Raw genomic sequence first — 23070 nt, forward strand, 5'->3', positions numbered from 1 at the left:
CAAGGAATCATCAGGATGTATGGAGTGTCTACTGTGTGCTCCACACCACACTGGGGAGATCTGGGTAGATAAAAGAAGTATAAAGTAAGAAATGTAAAGTTCTGACAGGGGACAAAGCACCTAAGAAGAGAGAGTAAAGAAGAATTAACTGTTAAGGAGTAGGTACAGACAGAAATAGACTACAAGAGTTGAGAAGTCTCCAGTGAAAAGTGGACACTGAGTTAGGCTTTAATGCACAGGTGGAATTTTGGAAATACCAGAATGTTCCATGGGCCGGCTTGAGAAAGGCCAAAGGAAGCCAGGATGTGGCCGTGAGCAGCCTGTGCCAACCGTGACAGGGAGCAAAGGAGGCGAAGACCCAAGTGCAGGGAGGAGCCAGGTTATGAGTGGTGCCTGCAGAAAAGCTGGAATTTCATGTCTCAGATTCTACCGGGAACCAAGGCAGGTTATTGAGCAGGTGAAGAACTTTTGTTTCAAGTGTCTCAATTTATTAAGCAGTCATATGAAAATGATTTGGGGATGGAAGGGCTGAAGAAGGGGGCTGGAGCAAAGCGGGTTAAACTGAGCCGTTATCTTGCCATGACCAGAAAGCAATTATTCCCCATGTTGGCTATGGAGCTCTGTGGGAAGAGGGTTATTCCTAGACAGACTTTCAAGGAAGTCAAGAGTTCTTGCTGATTGGTTTGAGATGATGGATGGATGACTGGGAAGAATTGAAGTTAATGCCAAGGTGTCCAATTAGTAGACTAAAGAGAATGGAGATGTCACTGGTAGAAACTGGGTCAACTTTGGTGGAGCACCACCTAGGTGCCAGGCACTCTTCTAGGAACTGACAATCCATCAGTAAGCTTATGCATTTAAGTTTAATCACCTTTGCTCACATGGTGTTTATGCAATACATATAAGCATAATAAATAAGGAAATACTACATATATTAGACAGTGGTGCCTGCTAAGGAACTCAAGAAAATGGGGCAGGGGAGGAGGATCAAGAGCGGTGAGGGGGGTTTGCAGTAATAATTAAGGTCCCTTGGAGAGAAGGTGATGTTTGAGAAAAGATGGGGTGTTAGTGAAGTAGATACTTGGAGTCAAAGCATTCCAGGCAGAGAGGACACCTAACATTTGGTGTCTTCAGGAACCGAGGGAGGGAGGGGAAAGGAGGAGAAGGGAGCCACATCATTGACAAGGCCCTTATGAGGCACTGGTCTTTTGCTCCAAGTGAAAAGAAAGGGAGAGCCAGTTGTAGACTTGGGAACAGAAATGGCATGAACTGACTTCTATTTTAAAAGAATCAGGAGGTGCCTGGCTGACTGAGTCAATCGAACATGCAACTCTTGATGTCAGGGTTGTAAGATGAAGCCCCAGGTAGGGTGTAGAGATTACTTAAAACAAACATCAACAGGGGCCCCTGGGTGGCGCAGTCGGTTAAGCGTCCGACTTCAGCCAGGTCACGATCTCGCGGTCCGTGAGTTCGAGCCCCGCGTCGGGCTCTGGGCTCTGGGCTGATGGCTCAGAGCCTGGAGCCTGTTTCCGATTCTGTGTCTCCCTCTCTCTCTGCCCCTCCCCCGTTCATGCTCTGTCTCTCTCTGTCCCAAAAATAAATAAACGTTGAAAAAAAAAAATTAAAAAAAAAAAAAAAAAACATCAACAAAAAAAAGCCAGTAAAATCTTTAAAAGAATCAGTATGCTGGGGTGCCTGGGTGGCTCAGTCAGTTAAGCATCCGACTTCAGCTCAGGTGCTGATTCGCAGCCCCGCAGCCTGATTTCGAGCCCCGCATCCAGCTCTGTAATAACAGCTCAAAGCCTGGAGCCTGTTTCAGATTCTGTCTCCCTCTCTCTCTCTCTGCCCCTCCCCTACTCATGCTCTGTCTCTCTCTGCCCTCAAAAACAATGAATAAATGTTAAAATTTTTAAAAAAAAATAATAATTGGCATGCTGAGAATATATCCTAAGAAAATTGGAAAACTATTTAAATTATCCAGTTATCGGGGCGCCTGGGTGGCGCAGTCGGTTAAGCGTCCGACTTCAGCCAGGTCACGATCTCGCGGTCCGGGAGTTCGAGCCCCGCGTCAGGCTCTGGGCTGATGGCTCAGAGCCTGGAGCCTGTTTCCGATTCTGTGTCTCCCTCTCTCTCTGCCCCTTCCCCGTTCATGCTCTGTCTCTCTCTGTCCCAAAAATAAATAAACGTTGAAAAAAATTTTGTTTAAATTATCCAGTTATCAGTCTAATTGGAAAGAGTTATTTGTGGGGGGAAGTGTTTCAGGCATTTGCCTCTGATGGGTTGAGAGAATCTGAAGAACTGAGTTCCAGCCCCGGCTTGGGTGTGAGCTTCTTGAATAACTTTAGGCCTGTCACTTCACTACTTTGCCATTGTTTTGTCATCTTCATCATGGGAATAATGCTTAACTTTATCTACTTTGTGTGTGCGTGTGTTTGTGCGCGCGCGCGCGTGTGTGTGTGTGTGTGTAATCGAATGAGATAATACAAAGTGAAAGCCAAGCCTATATACTATATCAGAGTTTAATAGGTTTGGAAATCCAAGCAGAGTGTCCAGCCCACACACTTGATCTATCTTGCACTAAATCCAAGAGAGAGAGTGGAAAGAGCACTGGATTCAGAACCAGAAAACCTAAGTCTTTGTCTTGAGTTGATGATGCTTCCCTTAATAGTGTCATTTGGATAACACACCTTCTCAGAGCATCTGTCTCCTCTTCTGTGTTGAAGGAGGCAATGATACCTATACCTCAAAGGACTTCATTCAGAGTTACCTATAAATAAACCCACTATAAACTATACAGCACCAAAGACATGAAGTCACCCTTCCCCCAAGCATAGACAGCTCTATGTAGTCAATCCTTTCCTCATCCTTGGGTAACTTTAATTCTTTGAAGGCAGGAATCATTTCTTCTTGGACTTGGTAGTGCCCTGAGTAACTAGCACAGGCTAGTGCAACAGGAGGTATTTAACAAATCATTTTAGCAGGTGGGTAAGTGAAGTTATGATATTAAAGGAGATGCAGATTTGGGAATCAACTTTTTAGGGTTAAGATTCCAAATCATGGAAGTGGGTGCACTCCCCAAAAGAGTTTAGAGCCTAAAGAGAGAATATGGTAGGAAACACACCACTTTAGGCTCAAACGCGACAAGAATCACTAACCATGAAAGGGAAGCAAAGTAGAAAGTAAGCAGATAATTCAGAATAATCTACCTCACACCTGTCAGAGTGGCTAAAATGAACAGATCAGGAAAGTACAGATGCTGGCAAGGATGTGGAGAAACGGGAACCCTCTTGCACTATAGGTGGGAGTGCAAACTGATGCAGCCTCTCTGGAAAACAGTGTGGAGTTTCCTCAAAAAATTAAAAATAGATCTACCCTGTGACCCAGCAATAGCACTGCTAGAAATTGACCCAAGGGATACAGGAGTGCTGATGCATAGGGGCACTTGTACCCCAATGTTTATAGCAGCACTTTCAACAATATGGAAAGAGCCTAAATGTCCATCAACTGATGAATGGATAAAGAAGATGTAGTTTATATATACAATGAAACACTACTTGGCAATGAGGAAGAATGAAATCATGCCATTTGCAGCAACGTGGATGGAACTGGAGGGTATTATGCTGAGTGAAATAAGTCAGTCAGAGAAGGACAGATACCATATGTTTTCACTCATATGTGGATCTTGAGAAACTTCACAGAAGACCATGGGGGGAGGGGAAGGGGGAAAAAGTTACAAACACAGAGAGAGGGAGGCAAACCATAAGAGACCCTTAGATACAGAGAACAAACTGAGGGTGGATGAGGGCGTGGGGAAAGGGGAAAATGGGTGATGGGAATTGAGGAGGGCACCTGTTGGGATGAGCACTGGGTGTTGTATGTAAGTCAATTTGACAATACATTATAGTTTTAAAAAAGAATAATCAGCTTATGACACTTTGGAATTCACCTGGGAACACCACCATGTCAAGACAAAACTTGGCCTGTGGAGGAGACACCATATTCAAAACCAATCTGGAGGAAATTGACACAGTACTTTTTTATTCATTGTGATCTTAATATTTATTTTAGTCATTATCACAATTTGAGGATTACAACTCAGTCCTAGGAAAAGTGGCCTCTAGGCAATAAAGAGTTAAGACCAGAAAGTTCACTCCCTGTGCCCTTATTTTAATCCCTCCTTCCCTGCGGTACCACGAAATGAATAATGCCTTAGACATTGTTTTTGCAATGCTAATATTTGAACAGTAAAAGATACCTTAAGACCTTCATCAAGATTTTTTAAGGCCTCATTTAATGTCAGTGTCAAGGTTCTGTGAGGAATAATTAATATAACAAAACAAGGTCTATGTGCCCATCGATTGCCAGGGGATTTATGCAGGTAACTCATTAATGCTGCAGGGGGTTCTGCATGTAAATCCCAAAGCCTCGATAGGGAAATGGGACCCAATGATTTTTCCCCCTATAAAAAACACAAACAATGACAAGTATAAAAGCAGATAACCTGAATATCTATACAAATGGCTGTATGGCTTGTAAAAGTTTTCCATTTACATCCTGTCACCTCTTCTTTTCACATGTATAAAAGATGGGACAATTATTTCAACAAACCTACCCATATAAATCAACGCAGTTTTGCTGTGGGAAGACTGGGTGTTTAAGGCATTTAATATTTCAGCATTGCCAGATTATCACCCGGATCCATTTCGTTTTGTGGTCAAGTGCATGATTAGCACTGTGACAGGATATTGGCCATTTTCATATGAAGATCTGCAAATCCTAGTAAACAAATACCAGTTGGAAAAATTAAGAACAAGTCTGTGGACTGGAATGCACCCTACTTGTAATGGGAACAAAAAGCTGGCAATCAAATCTAAAGAAAAAGCTAAATCACAGCAGAATGACCTACTTTAAGGCATTTGCCAAAGAGGCAGTGTTTTTAGACAGCTCTTCTGAAGTAGCGTCTTTCTGTCTATGCCATCTGCAGATTTATTATTGCCTGAAAAAAACAACCAAAAAAAAAAAAAAAAAGCTCTATTTGAATGATACTGAGAGCCTGTCTATAGGAAAGATTCCAGTATTGTGGGCACCACACCCACACCTACTGATGTGGTCCAAGGTTTTGCTTTAGAGGCACCTAATTAAGAAACCCTGACTCATTTACATGGAGACGTTTGATCTAAATTACACTCCAAACCGCACCAAATTGGGAGCATCTGTGAATGTGAAATGTTTGTTCCCTGTGACGGCTAGAACAGGGCCAGCTCTGGACGGCACATGTTCAAGTGACGAAAAATATTTCACATGTAACGTACTTCTGAGACCCACTTTTCCACTAATAATTCATAGTGATCCTAACCAGTATCTGTACTTCCACAATTATTTCAGGCTGTGAAAAATTATGTCACTTTTTTTTTTTTTTTTTTTTTTTTTTTTTTTTTGCTGCAGCTAGGAAGAGGTAAAAGACCACCTACTTTGTTTGTTGTCATTGATAAAAGGCCTTCCGTGCAGCCAATAGCAAAGAGGCAAAGCTGCATGGTGCCAGGGCTGGTCATTATATATATCTCTTAACTGGGGACCCAGAAATGTAGAGCGACAATCTGAAGGGATAAGTCACAAGAATGGCCACTCTCATCACCACCTTGACTCTGCAGGTCTCCCACTTGCCTTGCTGGTTCTTAGCATAGCTTTGCTTTCCAACTCCTTCAAAGCTGTATTTGTGTCCAGAATGCACCGCCCGTGAGCATGAGGAGATTGACAAATTAAAATTCACGTTATCTTCAATTAGAAGGCATTCTACCTCATTTCCATCAGGTAAAATGTCTAAGAAAGTATAATTTTAAAAAAACGACTGCCATTGGATGCTGTGAACAGGACTCAGCCCATAATCCTCACGAAAGACTGCTGCATTTCCAGGACAAATAAACAGTGTTTTATAGGTACAGTCAACCCTGCATGCTGTCACCTGATGTCCACTTTACCTCACGAGGCCATATATCACCTTTGTTTCAGAGGAGTCCAAGGAGAAAGAAAGAAACTTTAGAAAACAATTCCAGGTTTTTTTGTCTAAGAAGGATATTAACGCATTGATCTGATGTAGTGTTTTTTTGCAGTAGCTAGAATGAGATTTGAATATATTAATATTTTCAGCAGCAGATCCCAGGGAGCCCAGTTAATAACTTATGCATGGATACATAGATATACTTCAGACAGAGGTAAGGTTTTCAGCTCTCTGTTGGTAATACTTAGAGAGATCGAATGAAAGGGGCTGTTCTCCCTGAGTCTTTGTTGTGGGCATGCATTGTGACAGTATGGAGCCAGAGGTCTTCTGGTTGTCTACGCAGCCTGGATTCAATAAACTGTTATATATGCATATTATGACAATGTGGTCAAGGAAACCAGATTTTTTTACTTCTACCTTCAAGTGCCTATGTAGCCTAAATCTGGTGCTTATTTTTCTTGTCCCCCATTCAATATGTTAACATATTCATAATTTAATGCAGGTTATGCTCCTTTTATAATTAAAGTTATGGTCTTGGTTGGAAAAGCATTCAGACCATACTGTATGAAAAATATTTTTTTTCTATATAGTGCTGCATGGCTCAGGGTGAACCCTAAATCTGGATGATCCCAGACTATATTAGCTTGCTAGGGTTGCTATAACAAAATCCCACAGACTGGGTGACTTAAACAACAGAAATTTATTTTCTCACACTTCTGGAGTCTAAAAGTCCAAGAGCACAGTGTCAGCAGATTGGTTTCTCCTGAGACCTCTCTTCTTGGTTTGCAGATGGCTGTCTTCTCACTGTGTCCTCACACGGTCTTTCCTCTGTGAGCACACAGTCCTGGTGTTTTTTGTCCCAATTTCTTCTTCTTATAAAGACGTCAGTCATACTGGATAAGGGCCCATCCTAACGGTCTCATTTTAACTTAATCACCAAAGACCTTACCTCCAAATGGAGTCAGTCACATTCTGAGGTCCTGGGGGTTAAGATTTCAACAGATGATTTTGAGGGTCAAGGGCACATAATACAGCCCCTAACAGAGACCAAAGCTATTTTCATATCCATGTGGCTGACATGTCCCATGCCAAATGTGTTTTTATTTGAGACCAAAACTGAAAGTTAATATTTTTAAATCTGTGGTATTTTTCCAGTATGATTATCAGTTACTTTCTCCATCAATACGAAGCCAAGACGACTTTCTAAGGTTTAGGGGAACAAGCAGCAACATCACTCTTCTCATACCTTCTTGCTAGATTGGAAGGAAGCAGTTACTGAGTACAGTAAGTGTTACCACAGTGCCGGCTGGAGCTCCACCCCGCCTTCAGGGACCCTGGTCTAGAGGCATAAGTGCCTCACTCTCCATTACTGCCGCCCTCCATTAGGAGCAGATAATGCGAGAGATATCACTTTCACAATAAAACAGTGCACTTACACCACACCTTTCAACTCAGCATTTCCAAATGCTTTAAAAATCATTATTATTTTTATTATTTATTTGTGGAATCCCAGCAGTCTACTCAGCACTGGGAAGTAGAGTCAAAGCCACAGAGCTATGGTCTCAACTTTGCAGGCTTAAATGACGCTCAAGTCCCCCCTCGATGTGCCAGTAAAAAGAATCTGAAGGTGGATGTCTGTATGTGCATGCTTACTTTGAAAAAAAGGGGAAAAGAAACCTGTCTGAGTTATCCTGCTACTTGACTAGCAGAAGAAATTTAGAAAAGAACCATTCTATGGTGTTGTTCTGATAAACCAACAGCAAAACCAAGAACAAAACAAGAAAACAAATACATAGTTTTGGACCTAAATTCAGAAAATGGAAATGAATTGCCCTAATCAAGGACAACTACAATAACACTTTAAAGGGGTTATTAAGCAATGCAGGAAGTGGAGATCAATCATGCCCTGCATATTGTTCAATGGTCATTATTTCCTGGGTCAAATCTGCTTGACATTCAATTTAACACAGACTTTCATCAAGTCGAAAAGCCCTGGAGAAACCTTCACTGGCCACCTACATCTTCCAATAGGGTTGTTGCCTGATCCCCCTCGTTTTTGGTTTCTGACGTTTTATCGTCATTTATCTGCCTTCTACTGAAAGAACGCCACTGCTTTCCACGACTTCCAACTTGGTGAATATGAGTTGTCCATTCCTATAATGCTAGAACCCAGTCCGGGGTCTGACACATAGTGGGTGCTCGATAAATATTTGTGAGATGAGCCATAAGTTTTCACGGTATGCTTCATAGCAGTCTAAAAGTGCCTTTGATACATCCTGCTCTCTCCGTGAAGTTATAAACTCAGACAGATGGCAACGAAGCAAAGATGGTCCAGATGCAGATTAAAAATGTAATGAAATAATGATTTCGATTGCTTTAAATCAAAGTGACCAAATGCATTTGTAGAAAGTATATGTTGAAAGTTATCTTGACTAGTCTTGAATTTAGCCAGTTAAGGTTTTCTGGAAGAAGTATGAGTTCAGGAGCTTTTGTGATGATGGCAGGGAGAAATCACAAACTGAGAGGGGTTGTAAAGCATGGGAGTGGGACCGTGGAGATCACTGAAGGGAAAATTAGAGATCAGTAATTGGACTTAATAGATCAGAGGCGGCAGGAGAGTCAGGGAGGTAGATTACTTGGGGTGTTCTAATGAAAAGTAAGAAAGCTTCTTTATACAAAGCTACTTTAAGGATATTGTTAGAAACATAGGAACATCATTAGCAGTATGTCAGAGGAGGAAATAACAAAGTAGAAAATCAGGAAATAAGAGCTGTCGGAATGCAGCCAAAGTGAGTAGGATGTTTCTTGGGTCTCCTGTGCTTCGAGCTGCTCACCACCCTGGGCAGTTCTGTGTTATCCCCAGAACTGGGAGCTTAGGTGGGGTGTAGACACACAATATAATCATAGGTTCTTCTGGGGGCACCTGGGTGGCTCAGTGTGTTAAGCTTCCGACTTCGCCTTAGGTCATGATCTCATGGTTTGTGAGTTTGAGCCCTGCACTGGGCTCTGAACTGACAGCTCAGAGCCTGGAGCCTGCTTCAGATTCTGTGTCTCCCTCTCTCTGCCCCTCTGCAGCTTGCACTCCGTCTCTCAAGCACAAATAAATGGTTCTTCTCAGTCCACACAGAGAGTAAGTCACAAAAGGGCGTTTCCTGTGTGAGAGAAAAATAGGCAATATTTCTTTGTCTTTCACCATCTCAAATTGGTAATGCAGAAAGACTATATATATCCTTGCATATTGGGCTGTTCTGAGCCTTCAATATCCTGAGCCCCTCAGAGGAAGGATGCTGCAAAGCAGAGAAGAATACGGGTGTCTTCTGAAAATGAATGAAGTATGCCACTGAGAAGCTGCTGGTCTCATCTCGAAACCCACCAAGGAACAGCAGCACAGCTAGAGACAGAGTTCAAAAGTCAAAAGTGCCTGACTACCTGAAATTAAAGGAACAACAACAACAAAAAAAATCACATTGCAAGGCCTGGCTCAAGCTTCTTTATTGCATTTCATATTTAGATTTCACATGTTTATATTCCAAAGTGTGATGTCTCTTTAAAAATGTAACTGTTGAGTTTAAAATCAGGAAGTAGTAAAGTGGCTTCACAGGGAGCCGCATATGGGAGGTTTTTGTTTTTAGGGGTGGGGGAAGGAGTTGGTTTTGTTTTCAGTTCTGTGGAATTTCAGTCCAATCAACACCTAGGCCACTCCTTTAAAAAAAAAAAAAAAAAGGAAGAAGAAGAAGAAAGATTTTTTTTCTTTTTCTTTTTTCTTTTCTTTCTTCTTTTGTTTTTCTTTTCTTTCTTTCTTTCTTTTTTTTTTTTTTTAAATATGACTCACTGTGTAGAGACTTCCTTGCAGACATCTGGGAGTTTAACCAAAGACGTCCAAAAAGCAAGTAGAGGTGCAGCAGCAACAGTGAGCATCTAACTTTTATTCTCATTTTCAATAGGAAAATGCTTTATAGGTTTTCAAGAAATCAGTTCCAGAAGGGAAACTGTCCAATCCCCTCAAAAGATGAGCAAACCTGGGACTTTCCCAGGTCATCTGGCCAGTTTGCAGGTCCTATAACAGAGTTTTACTATAGTGATTGGGGAAAAAAATGGAAATAAGCTACCGCGAAGGCACTTGAGCTCCAACTGGCTAGTTATTCTGGGTAGTTAAATGCAGTTAGGATTCTTGGATTTGCAGTTTCCAATGGAGGTAATGTCTTTCAATAAAATTGTCAGTACTTCCTCACTGTCTTAGCTTTACCTGGAATTCTAGCCATGCTTCCATGCTGGACATGTCACTCCACCAGACAAATAAGTTTCCTCATCAACTCCACTGTGCTGCCCACATCTGCTGTGCTGCTTGGCTCATACTCTTGTGCTCCTATCCAGGTTCCTCTCTGTGCTGACTGCCCATCCCAGGTTCTATCACTTCTTCAAAGAATCGGATTCAATGCCCAGGTCTTTTAAGATTTGCTTGCTTAGATCTGGCCCTATCTGAAGAGGTCTTTCCCTGCTCTAAACTCCTAGCCCTTCTTATGAACAGCCATACGGGTGACTGGGACACTTACATACAGTAGAGTGAATGCAGTAGGCCAAAGGCTATCCTTGTGCTTTTTTAATTCTTCCAGAATGCCTAGCATGAGTAGACACAATTGAACACTAACCATGTGTCCCATACTTTGCTGGATATTTAAAATACATTATCTCAATTGAAGAACGATGTAAAATAGGCATTACTCTCAGTTGATGTCGCCAAAATCTAGCATCCAGAGGAACCACGTTCTTTTTTTCCTAGGTCACCCAACTAAAAAGTAGTGGGGTCAGTATTAGAATGCACGTCTGTCTGAACCCAAAGATCTTATGCCTAACTTCTATGCAAAACTGCCTCCCTCCTGATTAAGTGGCACATAAAAGTCACTATATTTTGTGACTTTCATGAGTAGATGAATGAATGAGTAAATTAATATGGGACCTGTTCTCTACACCAGTCTCCCTTGCAAAAGTGAAAATAATAAGAAATTCTGAATCGTAGTGCCTCTGAACAGATGTGGTCACATAAAAAGTACAAGGAAAGCAGAAATGTTTTCAGAAGTTAGCAGTAAATTTGATCACTGGTAGCCTACCTGGAAGTGATATGACTCACAGGGAATGAAGCAAGGCTCCAGTCAAACTTGACAAGCATTTGCAACTTGAGAGCATACACCTTAGATACTTTTCTAACCTTACCCCTTATTTTCCCTCTGCTCTTGTTTTCTTACTCATTTTAAATGTATTTTCACTTTTTTATATTGAATGCATGTTTCATATACAGTAAGTGCTTTTATTTGATACAGTGGGAACATAAATCAGTTTAATACATAATAAAATTAATTAAGAAAATAAAATCGGTGCTCAAATTTACAGAACAAGTTCAGAAATGTTTACTGAGAGGATAGAAGTGGGTGGCTCATGGCCTCATGTATCATTTCAGCCATGCATGAGACAATAATTATGAAGTTGTACTTCAGGGAAGATCTGAAATGTGTGGAGTTCCAGGAGGTATAAAGATGCAACCTGTCAGGATTAAAATCAGAAGTTTAGAGGCCAATGAAAGAGATATGGGATTTTCATATAATAAAAAAAAAATCCCAGTAAGCAGTACAAATATCTGAGTTTTAAAATGAATTTATCTTCAAATACCATAAGATGTGCAAACTAATATTTTAAGACACAGAGATGGGGGCTGACTAAGACTGAAAGATATGGTTTTCTTGAAGTTTCTTCACGAACTAATATCAAGACAGTAAAGAGAAGCTTATTTTATCACTAATTCTGAGGCCACCAGGTGGCATTTCTATTGCCATCAATAACCTTCAGTTGGGTTCTTTGATGGTAACAGAGGCTAGGAACCACTGGTCTACTCCAGTCACATCATGTGAATACCTCAGTTAATTAAGAAAGCCCTTGTTCAGATTTCTCCAGTTGTGGTAAGCAGCAGTGACATCAAGGTGACTCTCAGTTCATGAGAACCAACTTGATTCAGTGAATGAGCCATGGAAAGGGAATCAGTTAGGAAGAGGGAGAGAGTACTTCTCACCAAATTGTCATTGCCCTCTGCTTTGTCAGTGGGTATTATTGTCTATGACAAATTCTCAAGGGCCTCCAAAGAATCAGAGTCAAGCCCTCTCTAAGAGTGTTGAAAGGATGGGTATCTGATTGGTTTTAACTGCAGGCATGTGTGTGACCAAATAAAGCAGATCCCTGAAGAGTCTTTTTCCAGATGTATATATGACTTTTATACTTTATCTGAGCCCATTTTGGAGAGTGAAGGCCCTTCAAAAGTAATATAATCCGCATGGATTGAGGGTCTGTTACTCAAGAACCTAGATTTCAGTTTCTAGTCGCATCAATGAACTGTACCTTCAGTTAGTTACTGATTTCAGTTCTAAGAGAAAAATTAAAACTGACCAAACTTTATTTTTCAGAAAACACTGGCAAGTTTAACAAACTGTATCTCCAACTTGTCTGTTATAAGACAAGCTACCATAAATTTTCAGTCAGAAACTATCTTTAGATTTATTCAGAGACTAGAAGAATTCATTTCCATTTTTTCATTTGCTCAGTCTATGGAGTTATGAAGCAAGAATTTTCATTCCCCTTTGTTGAAGTGTCCTATCTATGAAGACACAGGTTCTATATCCTGGGGAGTCTTTAAACTTTTTAAGTCATCATAGAAGTCCAAACTATAATTATAATATCTATATTTTTCTTTAAAAAACAGCCTGATCTAAATGTATTCTTACAAAAAAATTAAATACAACCTAACAAAGCCTACAAATTCAAATATATCTTTATTCCAAATTTAAGTTGTTTTATGTTGGCCTGCCCTCATTCCCATTGTTAACATTTGATTCATAGGCTTCATCTTTTCATGAAGTGTCCAGCCTAACTGGTCTAGGATGTGAGGGCAACACTCACCTGGCACATCTAAAGATGTGTGTGAACCCTAACTTCCCCTTCAAACAATCAAGGTCCTTGTCTCATCACAGATAGCCGGGGGCAACAGCAAAGGATAAAGGAGACCCACCAACAATGTCCAGTTTCAATGTGTTCTCCTAATTTACTTTGTGGCCTTCTGGGTGCAGCCACACCCCTGGCTCTCAGAAGACGGAGCCTAAGGGGGAAATGGCAGTGGGTACCAATTCCTATGTCCTGTTGTTCTGTGGTCTCAATTAAGGGCTAATTAATTACCACTGGCACCTTTGGCATTGCTTGTCAAATTGCATTTAGAAGTATCTTTTCAGCATTTAAATATCAGTAGTCCAAAATCCACAGCTAAAAATCCCATGTGTTACTATAGCCTTTGTCTTCTTTTTCAAAACTATGTTTTAAAATTCAGCAAATATATCTATAACCACTGCAGGTAGCTTTCAAATACAACAAACAGAATTGGTATTGTCAATTTTGATTAATAGTACTTCATTAATAAGCATCCTGTTATTCAGTCTCCACCTGCACTTGCTGATGTTGCCTGGAATCAATTAACTCATATAATTTGATTTATTTTACAAAGACATTTTGGGATGTGCTGTGCTGATGATAAAGGTCCTATTTTAGCAGTTCTTGATCACAAGCTAGATTGTACCTGAATGGATTTCTGTTTCTGCATGGATATGTATACGTGAGTGTGTGTTTTCCAAGTGAGTAGGAAGAAAATACTGCTTGAAGAAGTCTTAAATTAAATAAATCATTTTATTTTTTTAATGTGTATTTGAGAGAGAGTGACACAGAGTATGAGCGGGGGGGGGGGGGGAGGCATCAGAGAGGTGGGGGGGAAACACAGAATCTGAAGCAGGCTCCAGGCTCTGAGCTGTCAGCACAGAGCCCAATACAGGACTCAAACTCACAAGCAGAGAGATCATGACCTGAGCCAAAGTCAGACACCTGACCAACTGAACCACCCAGGAGTCCTAAGAATTCATTTTAAAACATTGTGGGGGGTATTCCTCCTCAACATTCTGACTTTATCTATACAGCCCTAAAAAATACAGATTCTGAAATGCTAGGTTTTCTATTCTTCAAGCCATCTTACTTACAGGTTAGTGAGTCTCCTTTTAAATTGAAGAGCAAAATGTGTTACTAAGCATCAAAGTTAAAACACCAGCTAGGGCTAAGATATTAGAGCCAGATATTAGAAAGATATTAGATTCAGCTTTATGTATAATTATCTTTTGTTTTGCTTTCTTTTAGATGTCATTTCTTTTTCTCCCCTAAATATTTATAAGCCATGGTTTCTGGGTTGATCCATTTGATCCCAATCATATACATTATGAAAACATTTCTTAGATTCCTATAGATACTTGAGAAATGCTAAGTTTGGTGCAAAGACAAAAGTCCAACTCAAACTGTCCAGGCAGAAAAGAGAATTCATTGGGTTACTTAATGGAAACTTATGATTAGAGGTGACTTTGGGGATGACTAGATCCAAGTGCCCAAAAGGTATTGCCAGGAATTTGCCTCTTGCCGTCTCTAAACTGCTCATCTCTTGGTTCACGTCATTTTCACTTAAAATGCTTCCTGCTGGCAGCAAGACGGTAGAAGCAGGATTGTATCATACCAGTTTAGCATCCTCAGGGACAAGTAAGCTTCTCGTTTGTTGTGGGAATAGAAAATTCCCAGGAATAGCTCTCCTTGGCCTGGCTCAGATCCCTTGTTTATTCCATATTTGTTCCTAATCCATTCACTGTGGCAGAGGAATGCAGGGATCTCATGAGTCAGACATGGGCTACAAGCCCATCCCTCGAGCCAAGGACTAGGTCAACTCCACTCAAAACATAGAGGCCGGGACTGCCATAGAGACGGTTTCCCCCAAAGATGGTATTACCAAAAAGAAAACAAAAATGATGAGTAGAAGGTGGGGGGGAGGGTGGGAATCTACTGTCCACAACAGTAAATTATAGCTACCATCTCTTATTTTCCCAACATCATTATCCTATATCTTATCTTAATGTGTCAATCAATAGGAGAAGTAAATGAAGACTAAGTTATATTAAGGGACACTGTGTCTATAAATAAGGAATCTCTCATTCTCATTTTCTAGAAAACTGACACCAAGCTCTATCAAGCAGAACTTCAGTAATATCCCTCCATGCATGCCCTCCTTCATCCATGTAACACTAATGAGTCCCTATCGTCAGATAAGCACTGAACTAGGCACCGGGGCTACAAAAATAAATAAGGCAGATCCTTAAAGCCTCTATAGGTGGAGGTAATACAGTATAGTAAGAAGAGAGAAGGCTTTTGAGTTAAATAGAGTTAGGTTCCAGTCCCCGCTCTTTTACTTATTAGTCGTGTGAATGTGAACAAAGTTCTCATTCATTCTGTGTTTCAATTTGCATATCTAAAAATTGGTGTACTATAAGAATTAAATGGACAATGTATATGATCTGCTCAGCATAAGACCAAGCACATAAGGTAATGGTTCAATAATTAATAGTTATCACTATGCATATCGAATAAGATAATGCAAACAAATCTCTTTACACAGTGCTTGGCACATACTGAGTGCTCAGGAAATGGTAGTGAGAAACTATGATCATATGAAATAGAATGAGGGACTAAACCTAAGAGAAAGCAAAATTTAAAAATCCAAGATAGGGTCACCTGGCTGGCTCAGAGAGTGGAGCATGCAACTCTTGATCTCCAGGTTGTAAGTTTGAGCCTCACATTGCGTATAGAGATCACTTCAAAATAAAAAAAAAAATCTTCAAAAAAAAAGACCCAAGAAAAATTTATGATGATAAATTTGGGAAATACCTTGCGAGTTCTCTCAGACCTACCCCCATCTTCAGAGAAAACCCTTCATAATTTTGTATAGAGTCAAATTTATCTTCTCTTCAAAGAAAGTGTTCCCCAAAGCAACTCTCTTCTTTCTTTCTCTATTTCATCAGTTTACATATTATTTAATTAAATTGCATAATTACAAAAATAAATACGACTGGCATAAACTTGTTCAAGACTCTCTCCTGGGACTTCCCTCTAGTGGGAACAGATGTGCACAGTGGAGAGTCATTAACTAGCCACAAAGATTCAGTGTATTGTGGCCTTGGGTCAGGGTATTTTGCAGAGGAAACAGAAAGGTGGCTAAGTACAAGTCAGCCAAGAAAGCTTCTGTGGTATTTCACCCATCTTCTTCATCCTCTTTATCTTCTTGTGTGCCCCTAGTTCTTGAAAATTTATCTCATATTTGGCATATTTACTTGAATTTTTTAAACATTCTTCCATAGCTGATATACTTAAAACTTTAAAACCAGAATGTTAAACATGCCTCCTGTAGTCACAACTATGTATTGGGCAAAATAAGACAATGTGAATAGAAAATGGTGGGACATGAAAGATGAATACATGGTGCTGCCCTAAATCCATTTCTAACTGTAGTCTTAAATAATAGACTATATGTTCATTTCTAACCATGAAAACATAGAAACTGATCTCACACATTGAAATGACACTATCAGTTGAGTAGAACCTAAAAGAAGATCAGAATATGCTTTCCACATGCACCGTCCAAATGCAAAAAATTAAGGAATTATTCTTCCCATTCTTCATGATGATCTCATGAAGATTTCTGGAACTTATTTGTTACTGTCTTGCAAGACTCAAAATCAGAGTGCCACAAAAATGGAAAGCATTGGCAGCATATATATTTTAAAATTTGGGATTTGGGGGGATTAATGAGTCTGTTAAGTTTTAGGTAGTAGCCATTAAAGGCTGAAATCTAATGAAGTTCTTATGTATAATCAGGTACTTCTTCTGAGAAGAGTATGAGTAGTAGCTCAGTCTGTGCCTCAGAAAGTTTAAATTTTATGATCAAAGAGAAAATAAATTATCATGTATTAGTATTTTTTTTAATTTAAATTCAAGTTAGTTAACACAGTGTAGTCTTGGCTTCAGAAGTAAAACCTAGTGATTCATCTCTTACATATGACACCCAGTGCTCATCCCCAAAAATGCCCTCCTTAATGTCCATCACCCATTCTACCCATCCTCCCCACCCACCTCCCCTACAGCAATCCTGTTTATTCTCTGTATTTAAGAGTCTCTTATAGGTTGCCTCCCTCCCTGTTTTCACCTTATTTTTTCTTCCCTTCCCCTATGTTCATCTGTTGTGTTTCTCAAATTCCACAGATGAATGAAATCATATGATATCTGTCTTTCTCTGACTGACTTGTTTCGCTTAGCATAATCCCTCTAATTCCATCCTTGTAGTTGCAAATAGCAAGATTTCATTCTTTTTCATCACCAAGTAGTATTCCATTGTGTGTGTGTGTGTGTGTGTGTGTGTATACCACATCTTCTTTATCCATTCACCAGTCGATGGACGTTTGGGCTCTTTCCATAATTTGGCTACTGTTGATGGTGCTGCTATAAACATTGGGGTACATGTGCCCCTTTAAGTCAGCATTTATTATGTTATTGTATATTCTGTATATTTATAGTATTTGGATAAATACCTCGTGGTGCAATTGCTGGGTTGTAGGGTAGTTCTATTTTTAATTTGTTGAGGAACCTGCATACTGTTTTCCAGCATGACAGCACCAGTTCGCATTCCCACCAACAGTGCAAAAGGGTTCCCCTTTCTCCATATCCTCACCAACATCTGTTGTTTCCAGAGTTGTTAATTTTAGACATTCTGACAGGTGTGCAGTGGTATCTCATGGTGGTTTTGGTTTATATTTCCCTGATGATTGTCTGTGAAGTATTAAAGAGTCCTAAGCAATAAAAACATATTCCATCCCCACTGCATGTTCAAAGATTTGGATTTTTCTCAAGTAATCACTGGCCACCCAGCAGACACCAGTACTATATAGGATGGCATGCTGGTTAAAGGTGACTTGAACCAGTTCAGTTACTTAGATTTGTACAACCTCCAGGTCTCTATCAGAACATCATGGAAATTGACTGATTTCACCATTTATGTGAGATACATCTTCTGTAGTCACTATAATTTCAAATATTTTGGTGTAAATAGCAATTTAAAGTTTAGGGTAACCTGGGTGGCTCAGTTGGCTAAGCGTCTAACTCTTGGTTTTGGCTCAGGTCATGATTTCATTGTTCACGAGTTCGAGTCCTGACTGGGACTCTGTGCTGACAGAGCACTGAGCCTGCTTGGGATTCTCTCTCCCTCTCTCTCTCTGCCCCTCCCCCGCTTTCTCTCTCTCTCTCTCTCTTTCTCTCTCTCTCTCTCAAAATAAGTAAACAAACACCAAACATTAAAAAAAAAACAATTTAAAGTTTAATAATTCCCTTTGTTGAGACAAAGATTTATGAGCCAAGGCAGCGTGTTTAGTTTGTTTTTCTTAATCCATGAATTGAAATAGTTATACAATCCAAATTGTATCCTCTGCTCTGTAAAGAACTTGTATTAACAGCCATTTGCACAGACTAGAGCATCCTTCTTAACACTGAGTTTAGGTGCCAAGAAAGGCACTGTGTTTGGTCCCATTCTTTGGTTCAAGCCTCCACCCCTGGTCCAAACAGCCATAATGAAATATAGCCAGGTGTACCCACTGGGAGGAAAAAGAATATTCTTGTGAGTGCTCATGGAGAGCATTAAATGGGGGGAACTGGAAAGAGAGGCTGGAACCAAGTTATGAAAAAACTAGTATGTCTTAGTAAGGAACTGTGATTTTGCCTAACAGGCAGTAGAAAGTCACTAATGGTTTTCAAGCTGAGAAGACGGACCCACATAATGAGATTAAAAGAACCCAGCTGCAGGCCAACTCTGTCTTGGAAGCCTCTGTGACCTGTGTTTGGGGATAGACAAAGATAGCCATTCAAGAGAGCAGAAAAAGACAGCCTTAACAAAAGGAGCTGGCAAAAACTAGGTGACATAATTGAGCTCCCCAGCAATCCACCTGGGGTTCAGAGCTGGATTCTGGTTCCTCAAGGGGAAATGAAAGGCAGAACCAAAGGTCAAAACCACAGGCAGAAGTGTCATTTGGGAAAACTGGACACATACAGCTCAGTCTTGCTGCTTGCTAGAATCAGTCATTCCTGGCAGGATCCATAGGCTCTTCCGAAGAAACTTGGATATAGCTGAGGCAGACAAGAAATGGCACTGAGAATCCTTAGGAAATATCCTTTGTCAGCTTCCATCATCATTCCCATCAAATTTAAAATAAAATGTGCTCAAACCTCCAATCCTTATAAAACGAGAAACCCAGTGTCTCTCAGCTTATCAGAGAAGACTTACCTTTCATCTAGTTTTTTCTGGCCTGACTTCCTGCTTCAGCTGAACTCACAATTCATGCATGTCTTACCACTTGCCAGTGGTCCTTGTTCTTGACAATTCCTTTGCTTTTCTTTCCAAATCTCACTCCAGGAAGTAGCACTTGGTAGACGTTTACTTAAGATTCATGGCGGATGGAAAGATTACATCACACCCAGCCTAGCAGATTATTTAAAATGTAAACTTAAATGATAAGCATCCCCCTTACTAAAATGCACCTTGATCGTCCTCTCCACACCCTCCACTAAAAAATGTTCATGGGTTGCCTTTCCCATTTGGCCTCCAACTTCTTACCGTGTCATCTGCCCCAACACTCTTCTTTCCCATGCCTTTTTGCATACAACCTTCATAAATGCATTTCGTGTTTTATACAGAGAATTTGGTTATCTTCTTCTGACTGTGTTCTCCTCTAAGGATTTTCTTCCCACAAACAACATTGTCCACCAAAATGTTTTGTTAAGTAAGAAAGAAAAAAAGATGCTTTTCCTCCCTTAGTAGGAATTCTGCTGCCAGCGATTAAAATATTTTTTCCTAGTACACGTGAGTCCACAATTTGAGCATAATTATATCTTTTTAACTTAGGTATGGATTAATATAACCAATCTGACCTGCAAACAGTCTTCTGGGCTACCCTTGTATTGTACTGACCCTTCTGGCCATCACTGTCTGACTGCCTGTTAGGAACAACAGTCATGTCGGAATCTACCTCTTGACAATTTATAGATTCAGTGCTATTTAGACAGGTAGAGAGGTAATCTCACCAGCGAGGCAATTCCCTTGGGCCATTATACATGCAAGGCATTTCCTCAATTGAAAAATGCTATTGGAGGATTACACCAAGAACTCCAGTAAAGAAATTCCTGAAATTGCAGTGTTGAAACTAGTAAAAGGGCTCTACGAAAGGTAATATTCTCACCAGGCTGTTGAAACCATTTGCAAAATTTACATCTTGAGACGGTGTCGGATGGTGGTATAACAAGTGCAGTGTCAATGGCTCTCCAGGTCTGTCAATTTATCTCTGTTCCAGGTAAAGCAGGGCCAGTTTACTGTCTTATTGCAAAATAAATGTGGGCCCCAAACTGTCAGTAGCACAGCGTGAGCTATTTACTGCCTAAAAGAGAATGAAATCCTCTTGGGGAAAAAACAAGCACCAGGTCTATTCAGTTTCCAGTTTGAGGACCATATTTATGTGCTTGAGGGTTGATTTAAACTGCCTCTTGTTTGTCAAAGACTAAAGCTGCCCTACCCATTTTGGGGGAAATATTGAAGTTGCTGATAATTGACAGTAAACAAACAAAATAGGCGACGATCTAGCAGCTATATTCGATGTACTGAATTGTGTGGAACTACATCCACACCCAGTCACTCATCCCCCTCCCCCAATCACTCATCCCCCTCCCCCATATCTGTATCACCCCAAGTCACTGGAGCAAACAATGACTTCTGTGTAAGAGAGCAAAACAACACACCTACCCTGAGCAGTAGTGGTCCCTTGGCACACAAGGTGAAAATGTCACCTTGGCAGGTGACAGACACTTGGGCCTTGGCTAGGGCATTGGTGAACAATATTAATACAGACTAATTAGATAGCTTTTGTTGAAATGTTTCCAAAGTGACGAACAAAATAAAGCCGACCTAAAGAAAATATTTAAAAATCTCCCACTGAGCATGCTCAGAGAGAGCATTTTAACTTCTCTTATTTTTAAAATGCTCAACCATTTTCTTCAAAAACTTGGCTTGATCTTCCTGATTCAGTGATAACTGAAGTCATGCCAACTTTGATGTTTTTAGCTTCAGCTGTTTTAGAGCTATATGTGATCCCCCCAAAAGGTTGGAATGATTTTTTTTTTCTGAGTGAAGAAGAAAGCATATGTTTTAACCCTCATGTGCCTTTTTTGAAAAGGATGAATTAACATCTTATAATATTTTACCTTTGGGCTTAAAATAAAAAGTTGAGTTTGAAAGTCAAGGAGACATTTTTCAGAAATTAAAATAGAGACACAGGCCTTCAGGATTGTCTATGGATTTTGTCTGTTTTACCAAGTACCTTCGGTGACTCACATGTCTGCTGGGATTGTTTGCAACCCCACAGCAGAGACAAGGCAGTTTGGAGTCTTGAGCAAGATGGACCACACACAAACCTAATTTCGAGACATCAAAAAAACATAACACTAATATGCAGAAACACTGGAGCATCTTGAATACATTTTTTTCCTAACTAGATAAATGACAAAAAGAATAGGGAGTAAAAACGAATTTAAAAAGCTTTCATCCACCTGACAGTCTAATTTTCCCTTCTAATTTATAGAAACAGGAAGGGAGGAATAAACAATGAAAGGTTAGAGACTGAGTGGTACCAAATATAACTACTCCATTGACTGAGAAAGTACTTAGAGGGGAAGGTTGTCAAGGTGGACCCTTGTGAGGACCATGTCTACATTTTTTTCTACTATCGACCATGCCGAAGCTTCATAACATCTCCTTCAGGATTGGTTGGCCATTGGCTCTTCTTAGAACACACAGAGATGGTAAGAAAGGAAATCTGGGTAATTATGGCTGGTAAAATCCTTAGCTAGAAAGGCAGACAACAATCCCAGTAATGCAGGAGGCAGGGGTGTGTCAAATGGCTCCCAGCAAACCCTGTGTTTAGTGCAAAACTTACACAAGAAATAGCTTCTAACCTCGGGTGGAAGAACATCCCCAGGTTACTTCAAAGGAAAACATTGGATGTTATCGGTGCTTCCAGATCAGACCCAGGTCATTTCTGCAGGTGACTTTGCAATGCCAGGTCTAGCAGTATGAAGTTAAATTTCACTAAATCGGAACTCCCACTATATTCTGGTTATGTACCCGAAACTCTGGAAGAACAACAAAAGGAAAGAATTGGTAAAGAAATGACAAATGTCTCACTCTCTTATAATGTCAGAAGAACTATGGGCAGAAAAATTGAAACCAGAATGAAAAAAAAAAAAAGGTTTGAAAGGAAATTGACTCTGTGTTTACAAAAGGATTCCAATTCTGGGTGAACTGTCCAACTCAACCAGTTGCTTCGGAGAAACATGATTAAAGTGATGACTGAGGTGTTTTGTGTCCTAGCCTCAGTTTCCTTTATTCCCCTCTGAGTCCAGTAACAGCCAATCAGAAGAGAACCTGGCCTGGAGGCTTGTCAGTGATAATAATTGAAAACATCTGTCCATGTAGCAAGTGTGGGAAGCCAACGCAGTTCCCTGACAGAGGGAGTTCTCAGACAGCAAAGCCATAACCACGACTGTGCTCATATTCTCCTTCACAGACTTTTCTCACTGCCAGCTGTCTTTATTCTCCTGCCAGGAAAGCAAGGGGCCTGGGGCTCTTACCCAGGCTGGGGTTAAGTGAGCTGGGACTAGGGAAAGGAGGGGGACAGTCTGGCTCAGAGCTCTGGGTACGGAGACAAGGGCTATCTGATTGGGAAGTAAAGAGACCCAGGACTGAGGGAAGAGAAAAGCAAACAGAAAAACCAATGAGGTGTGAGGACAGAGAGACAAGATTAGAACAGGTTAGAGTCTGCAATCCAAATGACCTGGGTTTAAATCTTGGCACAACCATTTCTTTGTGACACTGGACAACCTGCCTAAGCCTCAAGCTTCCCATCTTTAAATGGAGGTAATAATGGCACCTATCTCAAAAAACCCTCGTCAGAAAAATAAGTAAGGGTGTTCCTTCCGATGGTGGCATATCGGCTTAGAGAGTCATCGTGTTGTTCCTGTAAATATTGCTCATCTCCTGGCCACGGGCTTTTAAAAACTACTTTACCAACCTGTACTGCCTAGCTGCTTAT

General features: G+C 40.5%; 1 protein-coding gene and 1 long non-coding RNA gene across 7 annotated transcripts in view; one reads left to right on the plus strand and one right to left on the minus strand.

Moving 5' to 3' along the window:
- The window catches only part of ARHGAP15 (Rho GTPase activating protein 15), a 615977-nt gene that overhangs the window by 569110 nt on the left and 23797 nt on the right, over positions 1–23070 (plus strand). The gene's annotated exons all lie outside the window — the stretch shown is intronic.
- LOC123379138 overlaps positions 21449–23070 on the minus strand; it is a 49381-nt gene continuing 47759 nt past the window's right edge. Inside the window, exon 3 of the long non-coding RNA XR_006583165.1 lies at positions 21449–22111. This is a non-coding gene — a long non-coding RNA (uncharacterized LOC123379138). The remainder of the gene's footprint in view (positions 22112–23070) is intronic.

The sequence above is a fragment of the Felis catus genome, chromosome C1 (genome assembly GCF_018350175.1).
Source record: "Felis catus isolate Fca126 chromosome C1, F.catus_Fca126_mat1.0, whole genome shotgun sequence".
In the NCBI taxonomy this organism is placed as follows: Eukaryota; Metazoa; Chordata; class Mammalia; order Carnivora; family Felidae; genus Felis; species Felis catus.